The sequence below is a fragment of the Microtus pennsylvanicus genome, chromosome 6, assembly GCF_037038515.1.
Source record: "Microtus pennsylvanicus isolate mMicPen1 chromosome 6, mMicPen1.hap1, whole genome shotgun sequence".
Classification (NCBI taxonomy): domain Eukaryota; kingdom Metazoa; phylum Chordata; class Mammalia; order Rodentia; family Cricetidae; genus Microtus; species Microtus pennsylvanicus.
In genome coordinates, this window is record NC_134584.1 from 64578264 (window position 1) to 64588134 (window position 9871).

Here is a 9871-nt window from a genome sequence, read left to right on the forward strand (position 1 = left end):
CTAGATGTGATACAATCAAGTGACCTAAACCCTGCTTTTTACTTAAGCACACATCTGTGAGTAATCTAGCCATGAGTATAGGCAATCATTCTTAAATGGGTGCCCTTTGTGTCCTCTGAGCAAGAGGTCTCCTGCAGGAATGACTTAACTATGCGATAAAACCTTATTTGCTGCTAAATGACATCTCTTAAGTTTTAGTATTTGTACTTTCCATACTTGATATGAGAAGCAGTCAAGACAGCTAGAAGGAGCACGTGGGAAAAGAAAAATATAAAGTCAATATAAAAACAACCTCGGGTTGTTTTTGAAGACTCTTACTTTCTTTCCACTTTAGGCATTTGAAGTCTGAATGTCCTCATACAACATAACAAAGAGAAGCAAAGCTTCAGGAGAGGCAAGTTTCACATTTCACAAAACACATGCTTTAAAGATCAGTGATCTGGTGTTTGATAGAAATATATGGTCACTCTCTTTCCTTCAAGAAAGAAATCCCCTCCCTAGAGAGGCCAGAGCACCTCATCTCTGATCATATCTGCTCCATTGTTACAACTTCTCATAATTCATCAGAATTCAGAGTCATTATTGGTAAGCAGACACAGATGCCCTAGAAAGTTCACAAGCACTGTAAATGGCTTGTGATTAGTTGAGTGCATTAAGGTCCATTTTTATGTTCATTCTGTTCTCCCATTAAAAGGAGGTAAAGTTGCACTGTATTATAGTTAACCTATTCTATAAGTAAAAGCAAAGAAAGGGCACCGTGTAAGGCATATTTGTGGATGGGGAATATACGAGAAGAACTTTTGTGTAGAGAGTGCAAGTAATAATATGCTTAGAAAAATTCAGAACACATTACAAAAAACGTCCATTTCCAAAGTACAGAATATAGTTCTTCCTACATAATCTATGGTTCATGATAATTACTATTCTGAATGTGAAAAAAACCTCATGGATTCGGGCCCAACAGATAATTATCTGATATTTAGGACTATTATTGCTTTTGAAGACATTGCTCATGATAGCTGATGAGCAAAGCTGTTCTAATGGTGATAGTTTCTAGCATATCATTGATCAGTATCAATATTATTAATGTTTGTGAAGTCAGGACTGGGAAACATTGTTGCAGGTAAGTATAAGCAGTGAAGGGCTTCAACGGAAGTGACATGATGAATACATAAATTTTACAGAAGTGATTACTCTGAAATATGATAAAAGAGGAAAGAAACTAAGGCAGGAAACACTCATTTATCAGTTCAACCATTATCATGTATAATCCTAGGACTTATCTCCGGTGTTTATATAACAGAAGAGATATAAGGAGACTGTGAAAATATGATGATCAAACATGTGGTTGGATGGATATAGAATCAGAGTAGAGTAGTTAATAGAGATGCTGATTTCCTAATGAGTGAGAGGAAAAACAGTAAAGAAATTAGAGAGACGATCTCGGGCATGATGAATTCATTCCAAAATACATTAAACTCTGAATATAGTGATGTCCTCCAAGAAGAGGAGTCTAGCAGGCTGCGATGATTGGGAAAAAAATGTTCCTCATAGAGAGTGGCACTATTAGGAGGTGTGACTTTTTGCAGTAGGAATGGCCTTGTTGGAGGAAGTATGTCATTGTGGGGGTGGGCTTTGAGGTCTCCTATGCTCAAGAAATGCCCAGTGACAGTTTATTTCCTATTGCCTATGAATCAAGATTTATAATTCTCAGCTCCTTCTCCAGCACCAGGGCTGACTGCATGACTATGAAGATGATGGGCTAAAGCTCTGAAACTATAAGCCAGCCCAAATTAAATGTTTTCCTTTATGAGAGGTGCCATGGCCATGATGTCTCATCATGTCAATGAAACCCTTACAAAGACATGCTTTTGGAGGAGCTTATTAGAATTTTGAAGGAAATTAATAATCCAGAGTCATCTATTAGAGATGTAATTTGAAACTACTAGAAGCATTATATAAAAAAATAGAATAGCTATGAACTAAGGTTCAGAAAAGGACCAATGGAAGACATGAGAGGAGTATCAAAACAACACAAAGGTAGAAAAATTGAAGGAAGAGAAATTTTCACATGTTGAGAAAACTTAACAAAAATCCAACTGCAGAGACCACTGTGTGTACTCCTGTAAGGAATCTGATTTACTTCAAACTTTATACAATGTAGAAGTCAAGCAGCCAGCTATGATCTAAACTTGGCTTAAAATATACTGGTATAGTTACTGAAAGCTTGTTTTGTTAGATGACAGTATTAACATTGAAATGGTAGCTGCTGTAATTCAGTGCTCTTTGATAAATATGCTCCGATTTTTTGTTAAGTTAGCTAAGTATAACCACTATATAACAAATGAAATGTTGATAGATTTATTACAAATTTGGCATAATTGGCATAAAATCTATGGAGTAAGAACATATACAAACTAGTCTGATATAAAAAATTTAAGAATACGATTTCTGCTTTTTTAAATAGCCTACCACATGTTTAAAATTATGATTTCCCAGTGTCTGTGTTAGTAGGCACTGAGAGAAACAATCAATAAAACTGAAACTAAGAAGCTTCTTTAAAGCAAAGGACATGGTGAACAAGACAAAATGGCAGGCAACACAATGGGAAAAAATATTTATCAGCCCCTCATTGGACAGAGGGCTGATCTCCAAAATACGCAAAGAACCCAAGAAATTGGTCATCAAAATAACAAATAATCCAATAAAAATGGGGTATAGACCTAAACAGAGAACTTTCAACAGATGAAACTCAAATGGCTGAAAGACACTTAAGGAAATCCACAACATCCTTAGCCATCAAAGAGATGCAAACCAAAACAACTGAGATTCAGTCTTATACCTGTCAGAATGACCAAGAGCAAAAACACTGATGATAGCTTATCCTGGAGAAGATGTGGAGTAAAGGGAACACTCCTCCATTCCTCATGGAAGTGCAAACTGGTACAGCTGCTATTGGAAATCAGTATGGCAATTTCTCAGATAATTAGGAAACAACCTTCCTTAAGACCAACAAATACCACTTCTGGGTATAAACCCAAAGGATGCTCAAGCATACCACAAGGACAGGTGCTCAACTATGTTCGTAGAAGCATTATTTGTCATAGCCAGAACCTGGAAACAATCTAACTGCCTCTCAAATGAAGAATGGATAAAGAAGATGTGGGACATTTACACAATGGAGTACTACACAGCAGGAGAAAATCATAATGACATCTTGAAATTTGTGAGCAAGTGGATGGATCTAGAAAATATCATATTGAGCAAAGTAACTCAGACTCAGAAAGACAAATATCATATGTACTCACTCATAAGTGATTTTTGGACATAAAATTTAAAAAAAAACAGCACTCGGGAGGCAGAGGCAGGTGGATCTCTGTGAGTTCGAGACCAGCCTGGTCTACAGAGCAAGTTCCAGGACAGGCTCCAAAGCCACAGAGAAACCCTGTCTCGAAAAAAGAAAAAAAAAACAGTTTATAGTTCACCATCCCAGAGAACCTAGACAACAAAGAGTACCTAAAAGAGACATACATGGATCTAATCTACATGGGAATTAGAAAAAGACAAGAACTTCTGAGTAAATTGGGAGTGTGGGGATCATATGAGAGTGTAAAAGGGGAGAGGGGAAGGAAAAGGAGTGGAGAAAAATATATAGCTCAATAAAAACAATAAAAACCAGTGTAAAATAAAAAACTTCAAGACATTAAAGGTATTAAAAATAAAATAAAATTATGAGTTTTAGATGTTGAATTTTTCTAACAGCAATTTCTCACGCTTAGAAAACAATCTGCTTGCCTACCCAATTCCTAAGTCTACTTATGCTTAACAAATCTGGAGGCCAGATGACTGTGAACAATTCTTTTCTCAAACTAATCTAGTTTAGTAAATACAAAAAGGAGTGTAGACAAAGAATCCCACAATAACACATACATAAAAATAGTTTCAATGGCCTTAGTCTGTTATAAGGGACCATCCTCCTCCAAGCCATCCCAGATTATAATAAAAATAGTGCTGGTACCAGAAATGGTTTACCTGTCTTGTAGTTATTTGCCAATAAACTCTCATAGATCCCTAAATATTATAGGTTATTATAATTGCTCTTGTTTACTCCACAAAACAGAACTCATGCTCATCCATTACTAGGAACAAGAAACTTTGGCTAGATAGGTCCTAGGCCCTAAAGACAAATGTATAATTATTCCTTCAAATGAACAGAATGTTAAACCAATGATTTATTATTATACTAATAGATTAGTGCATCTCTCAAAACCTCAGTAGAACAGCTTCTTTGACTATTAGGTTGTATATATGTTTTATTACCTTTGGTTAAAGAAGCTGCTTTTGTCTATGGCAGGGCAGAATATAGCTAGGAAGGAAAACTAAACTGAATGCCGGGAGAAAGAAGGCAGAGTCAGGCAGATGCCATGCAGCTTCCAAAGGAGAAAGATGCCAGAACCTTACCAGTAAGGCATAGTCTCATGGTGATATACAGATTAATAGAGTTAATTTAAGATATAAGAGCTGGCTAGGAATATGCCTAAACAGTTGGCCAAACAGTGTTGTAATTAATAGTTTCTGTGTGATTATTAGGTTCTGGTTGGTGAGGAAACTAAAGCTCAGTCTCCATTTAAAGTTACTAAAGTTTAGCCGGTTGAATATATGAATTCACAGTAGTTGTAATAACACACCCAAGACCCCTGCGAAAGCAAGTTAGACTAACACAGAGAAGGTAGGTGGACACAAACCCCTATGACTAGATGAGGAACTATTGGCTTCTAGGGGGAGGGTTCTTCAAGGATGTGGCCCTTGAAAAGCTGCCTACACTCCCGTAGATGGCCCTATACCACATACCTGATACGTACTGGAAATGCTGATGGACTAAGCAAGCTGGTTTAATGATAGTAACACATGAAGTTGGGAGGGAATGATGATGGGGAAGATTGGATAGGAATTTAATGGAGTGGAGGGAATTTAATGGAAGGCAGACTTTTAAATAAAAAGGACTACAGTGAATCAAACTCAAATAGTGATAGAGGATAGTGGCTCAAGCTCTAGTTCAGTTTCTATATGACTTTTTTTTCTTGAAAATACATTTTACACATATAGAAGAAATTGGAAACTGGCTCAACATCTACTTTTTGTTGGGCTGTTACACTTTTAATTTTTATCACTCATATTTTTCTGATTTGTTCTTTTCTAAAATTCTCTCTAAAAAGGTATTGCAACTATTATATGACTTTGTAAAGTTATACCCCACGGAATTTACTGAGTGTTTACTTCAGGCTCAACTCCACAGAAAATAAAGAACAAATAACTTGCCCAGGTTCTCTGTAAGCTAAATAATCTGCACTATACCCAACAAACAGAAAGAGGAAGAAATGTAATAAACATTGTGAACTGGGTGTATCCAGTGTGTTTTTAAGCATCTAAGCTGTATGGTTCTCACCAGGCGTGAGCCATTGTGCTAATGCATTCACATATCAGCTCACTTGTTCTTCACAGCCATCACATAGAATAAGCCTTGTTTCAATTCTTATTTCACAGTGAAGAGAAATAGAAGTGAACTGAAGCTCAGTGAGTTCTCAAGGTAGGCTGGCAAAGAGTGGAACTGGAATTTGAAGCATATTGCATGGCTTCAGATCCTGAAGATGCACACAGGACTGGGTGCACAGGGCAGAGCTGGAGTGCAGAGAACTTTGGAGCAAAAATGTGGGACTTGGCAGGTTCCAGCAGATGCACAGGAAATTCTTTGAGTTTTGATCATTGAAAACACATACGACTAACCTGGCACTGTTATGCTGGATACTAGAGAGGAAACTGCCAACTTTATTTTTTTTCCCATGGAGTATATTTCCAAATGTGCTGTGTAGTTAGTTGATAGTCATGGCTGAGACCCATAATCCTGATGTAGATGAGGTACGCAGGCTTTGGGATTTAGCTTTGAAAATACTGCACAAGGGCTATGCGCTGATTGGCCTAGTTTTAGATCCTTTCTTCTAAAGGATCCAAGCTGCTTCTCCTGAGGCCTCAGTGGAGCCTGCTTCCCTGGCCTCTTTAGGCTTATACAGGCATTGCTTCTCTTCAACTGGCCATTTCAAGCTGAGGATGCTGGTCATGCCTTCATATGGCAATGTGGGCAAGTGATCAGAAAAGGCCCTGGGGCTTCCAATTAAATTTTGTCCAATAAACATTGAAAAATCAAGTATTCCAAGAGTGACATCAAATTCCTCATGGGTTGTTGATAGGCTCTTTAGTAAAGGTTTGCCAAGTTTTAACAAGACCCAACAAAAAACTGCAAATTTCTCCAGCTAATCCTGTAAACATTTGGCTAGAACTGCATTTAGGAAAACAGAGAGCATACATTTCCCTGGTCTGCTCTTTCCAGATGGCTTCCATGTCACAAAATCAGCAACATACGTTGGCAAATCCAACTGACCTTCAGGTGGCAGTCTGACTATCTCAAGTCTATGTCACCTCTCTGGTCTGAAGAAGAGAGAGAGAGAGAGAGAGAGAGAGAGAGAGAGAGAGAGAGAGAGAGAGAGACCAACAGAGAGAGACAGAGACAAAACAGAGAGACCAACAGAGGCAGAGAGACTGACAGGTAGACAGAGACTGAGAGACAGACAGAGACAAAGACTGAGACAGAGAAGAGCGACAGACAGAGAGACACAGAGAGGAATAACTGTTACTAGCACATTGTTCTAAGCATCTGAGCTCTGTAGCAATGTCCAGTTGTTGAAGATTGATAAAACAGCTGAGAATAGGTGCTTTTCCTAGTGTTCGCGATTAGGAGAAATCAGAGGTGGGTCTGATCACACAGTTACAGCTGAATATAAAATACCTGAGGATGATTAAGGAAAGAATTAAATTTTGAAGTGATGGGGATGATGCTCCCCATGAATGACCCCTCAACTCTACTCATTGTGTAGACAACTTAATTTCATTTTCTAATTTCACAGCATCACTATCCACCTGGTCATGGTGACTGCTTTTGTTTTGTTGTAGATTACTTGTAGATGGTCTGCAAGTTTCCATTTTAAACAGTCATTTTAAAGCTGTAAACTCTTAGCCATCTAAATTTGATCCAAATATTAACTTGGCTTATGGACCATGAAGAAGAAGGAGAAGGAGAAGAAGGGGAAGGAGAAGGAGAAGGAGGAAAAGGAGGAGGAGCAGGAGCAGAAGAAGAGGAAGAGGAAGAAGAAGAAGAAGAAGAAGAAGAAGAAGAAGAAGAAGAAGAAGAAGAAGAAGAAGAAGAAGAAGAAGAAGAAGAGAAGAGAAGAGAAGAGAAGAGAAGAGAAGAGAAGAGGAAGAAGAATCTGAAGTCTTGTAAGGACAATTCTGAATAAAACATAAAGTGCAGTTCCATGCTTCTTTTCTGAGTGCTTATTCTGAAAGAAATGTGCAGGAGAGTTGGTCTAAAACCGTTCCATGCTGATTTTGATCCAAGGGAATGAGGAGTGTCTCTTTTCATTTGAATTAGAATTATATCAGAGCAGATATTTGAAAGGGGAAAGAAAGAGCAGTGTTCTCTCAAAAGAAAAGATGACAATAACTGTGGAGTAAGCCATCAGAACTCAGGATGCCATCCATGTCTCCAGGAGCAGGCCAGGGTGCACAAAGCCCACACATAATTTCTCTATGCCATTTTGCAAACAATTCAAGAAATTTGGGGAATATATTTCAAGAGTTTCCACTAAATTTAAAGTGTTGTAATATTATAAAATTGATAATGTAGTTACTGATAAATTGAGGTAATTTCTGACTTTTTTTTGAGGGGTGCAATGAACTTTATTGATGGTATTCAAGAGAGTAGGGCTCCCTAAGCCCCCTCCTGCAATTCTGGGGGTCTGGGATGGAAACTGTGAGGGAGATGCTCAGTGTTAAGGGTTAGTTAGGACAGGGACTGCTCAGCAGCCAAAAACCTCTCTCTTGCTGTGTCCTTGCTGGGATGGGTGGTCCAGGGCGGGCTTCTTACTCCTTGGAGGCCATGTAGGCCATGAGGTCCACCACTCTGTTGCTGTAGCCGAATTCATTGTCGTACTAGGAAATGAGCTTTACAAAGTTGTCACTGAGAGCAATGCCAGCCCCAGCATCGAAGGTGGAAGAGTGGGAGTCACTGTTAAAGTCACAGGAGACGACCTGGTCCTCAGTGTAGCCGAGGATGCCCGTTAGTGGGCCCTCGGATGCCTGCTTTACCACCTTCTTGATGTCATCATACTTGGCAGCTTTCTCCAGGCGGCATGTCAGATCCACGACGGATACATTGGGGGTAGGAACGCAGAAGGCCATGCCCGTGAGCTTCCCGTTCAACTCTGGGATGACTTTTCCCACAGCCTTGGCAGCGCCAGTGGACGCAGGGATGATGTTCTGGGCAACACCACGGCCATCTCGCCACAGCTTCCCAGAGGGGCCATCCACAGTCTTCTGGGTGGCCGTGATGGCATGGACTGTTGTCATGAGTCCTTCCACGATGCCAAAGTTGTCATGGATGACCTTGGCCAAGAGGGCTAAGCAGTTGGTGGTGCAGGAAGTGTTGCTGACAATCTTGAGGGAATTGTCATACTTGTCATGGTTCACACCCATCACAAACATGGGGGCATTGGCAGAAGGGGCAAAGATGATGACCCTCTTGGCCCCACCCTTCTCCATGGTGGTGAAGACACCGGTAGACTCCACAACATACTCGGCGCCGGCATCCCCCCATTTGATGTTGGCGGGATCTCGCTCCTAGAAGATGGTGATGGCCTTCCCGTTGATGACAAGCTTCCCATTCTCAGCCTTAACTGTGCCTTTGAACTTGCCATGGGTGGAGTCATACTGGAACATGTAGACCATGTAGTTGAGGTCGATGAAAGAGTCGTTGATGGCAACAATGTCCACTTTGCCAGAAGTGAAGGCAGCCCTGGTAACCAGGCGTCCAATACGGCCAAATCCGTTCACTCCGACCTTCACCATCGTGTCTCTGGAACGAGGCTGGCACTGCACGAAAAGAAGCGGCTGTCTCTAGAACAGGGAGGAGCAGAGAGCCAATTTCTGACTTTTAAGACATACTTCTGACTCTGCTTTGAAAGCATTTTTCTTTCTTCTCTAGCCGGTAAGGGTCACAGCTGCTAGTACACAGATCTTTATCTGCAGTCTGACAATACAAGGTGTATGTTTGATTTTTCTACGGTTTGCCTTTCCATCTGTCTTTCTCCAGATATTACTGGGTATTTCTAGGACATATCATGTTACGCGTTGAAAGTGATTCTGTTTCTGTATGTGAATTTTATGCTTTCACTCCGGAAAACTCTCTGACGTTTCGACTTCACATGCTACATTAGGCACAGGAGTGTTATTAGTGTCACAACGACAGACGAGGCCTGATGGAGCTTAGGAATTAAACAGTCCAAATACTGAAAAGAACTCTGCAAAACTAAGATATCAATTTCCTCTGAGATGAAACCTCCCACATTGGAGGCACAGTTGTGAAGGTGCAGAGTGTTCCAGGGAGAGATGAAACATCTCAGCCTGAATGGGAGCTCCTTAAGCTTTGGAAGGAAATAACTCAAAGGCTTAGGAAATCCCTGAAACTGATCCATTTCACCAGGCTCCTCCCTGTCCAAACAGTAGGGACTGATAAGAGCCATTATTGGACAAGTTGTGCTTCCTAGAAGAAATTCAGAGGAGCCACCATACCTGAAAGAAGTCTAGCTACCTGAAAGAGACACCCACCAACCTGTTCAACTGCACCTATGCTGGGCTGGACTTTGGCAATATGACTGTCACTTCAGCTGCTGCAAGTAGCCTCCCACCCATATTCTTCTAAGCAACTCCAGCATTGTTTGTTCAGTGGTAATCTCACTTTGATGCATCAACCATGCTCTGT

General features: G+C 40.3%; 1 pseudogene; it reads right to left on the reverse strand.

The window, feature by feature from the left end:
• Positions 1 to 7782: 7782 nt before the first annotated feature.
• Positions 7783 to 9027, reverse strand: LOC142852854 (glyceraldehyde-3-phosphate dehydrogenase pseudogene; annotated as a pseudogene).
• Between the last annotated feature and the right edge of the window lie 844 nt (positions 9028 to 9871).